The sequence below is a fragment of the Zeus faber genome (assembly GCF_960531495.2).
Source record: "Zeus faber genome assembly, chromosome: 6".
NCBI lineage: Eukaryota > Metazoa > Chordata > Actinopteri > Zeiformes > Zeidae > Zeus > Zeus faber.
Window position 1 is genome coordinate 19,280,210 of NC_137201.1, and position 2,500 is coordinate 19,282,709.

The following is a 2,500-nucleotide window of genomic DNA, read 5'->3' on the forward strand; positions in this document are numbered from 1 at the left end:
GCTGCCAGTTAGATTAAACCATGCTATTAGAGAAAAGGGCCTTTCGCAAAACAGTAGTTAAAGTTGCTTTGCCATAAATACATGCTCTCATACACCGACGCAGACTGACACACGAAGAGAAATACTCATAAATGGACAAGATTCACTGTAAATAGTGCTTTTGTAATATTTTGACGACTCAAAGTGCTTCATAGTGCAGCCGTGCAAGGCACACACCTGCTCAACGAGATCAGTTACGGGTTCAGTGCCGAAAGAGGGAAGCTAGAAAGAGACTTTTATATCCTGCCTAACAAACCTTTTTGCTGCAATCTTGACCAGGATCAGTTTCAGGATCTCCCTGCTTTAAAGTGGTAATCCGTGAGATTATTTTTTGTTGAAAAATCCCATGTTTGATTACTTTTATCAAGTTTTTTTTGGGGTTATTTTTTTTATTTACTTTTTCAGAAACAGCCATTCACAAACACCCATACACACACACACACACACACGCAAAATATGCACATACATGTAGACACAGACACGCATTATACACATTACACATTATTTACATGAAAACAACATTACAACAAGAAGTTTGATTAAAATGTTGCATTTCAATTTATGTTTTTTACCTCTGCTATAGTATATCAATTGGATGATACATTTGAATGTATCAAATGTATCCCACACACACACACACACACACACACACACACACACACAACACACACACACGCACCTGTCCTCAGTGTGTGAATCAGCTTCAAGGCACTAAATAATTCATAACCATCATGCCTATTTTTTCTCAGAATTGGGCAATGACTGCACCAGCCTGTCAATCAGATAACCCTGTTTTACCGTGTTCCACAAGAAAAGGCTTCTTGTGGGATTTCCCTTCGCTTGACAGCAAACGACGCCTTAATCCGGACTGAATCAGAGTCTGTTTTGGTGATAGGTCAGGATAGATATCCCTCGCTCGGGCTTGGATCCTGTATTTAAAGTTCCAATTAAGTATCAGACAGGAAGGTTATTTCATTAAAAGTTAATTTGTTCACCAGACCAATTGAGCATCCTCCTCTCAGACGTTGGGAAGCCTGGTGTGTTTTCTGTTGACTAACTGATTCTGCTCTCAGGGAAAAGAGGACACGCTGACACTCAGCTTTGAGGGCAACCGCTGAAAGCAACAGTGTGTGTGTGTGTGTGTGTGTGTGTGTGCGCGTGTGTGTGTGTGTGTGTGTGTGTGTGTGTGTGTGTGTGTGTGTGTGTGTGTGTGTGTGTGTGTGTGTGTGTGTGTGTGTGTGTGTGTGTGTGTGTGTGTGTGTGTGTGTGTGTGTGGGTGTTAGCCTGAGTGTGCTTGGCTGTATGTCTTTGACTGTGTCATCTGCCTGTAGAAAAAGCTGATCTGCCTGCATCTAAGAGAGGCTTTCATCCTCCTACCTGCCGCCCCACACACGCACACACACACACACACATACGCCGAGTAGGGCCGGGACTGGAAGAGACATAAGCAATAAACAGAGTTCTCACTACAAGTTCCCTTTTTGGTCTAGATTGATTTTTGTAGTCAAAACGTCAACCTCCACGCTCTGTCTTGGCCCCTCCTGAGGACTGGAAAGATTACATGGGAGACGAGGGAGAACCAAAAAAAAAAAAAAAAAAAAAAAAGGTTTTTCCGAATCAGGGCTTTTACTGACTTTGAATTAGCTGAATTGCTGTGAAGAAATATCTGCACTTATCCTGCTTATCAAACCTTTTTGTCGCCATCTTGACCGGGATCAGTCCCAGTAGGATCTCCCTGCCTTAAAGTGGTAATCCGATTATTTATTATTTAAAGACTATTTTGTTGAAAAATCCCATGTTTAACAATTTTTCTTAGATGTCACTTTTCAAGGAACACCCATATTTGCATTATGCATGTGCTCCTCTATATGCTGCAATATGACCGTGTCAGATGCCATTGTTAACCGTGCTTGTGTTTTTATCCAAACCGTGTTTTTATCAGAATCAAGGACAAACTAGGTTCTATAGTTAGAACATGACATGATGAATTCAACGTGCTAAATCCCATTAATGTGATTTCCATAAGATTTATGACGATTTTTTTTCACATTACAAAAATCAACCTAAACAGGTCTCACGTATAATGTTTAACATTTTATCAAGATGAATCCGGGCTGTTTGGCGTAGGAGACCCGTTCCACAAATAGCATCAGTTGATCAGCCGATGACGCAGGGAGCCAATCAATTTGTGTGTATTCTCAGGGGTGTAAGCGCACGTCGCATTAGTGGAGAATTGTTGGAACGGAGATCAGATTACAGTAGGGGAAGCTTTCCTGATCTGTGGCATGAGAACGCCGGGCTTATATATCAACCAGCCATCTGAGCCATCTTATCCCGAAACAGCCGAAGGCAAATACACACACACACACACACACACACACACACTCGCATACATAATGAATACACAAACACACACACACAGATACAGGGGTTCCCAAGGCAAAGAGAAAGTTTGCCGAGC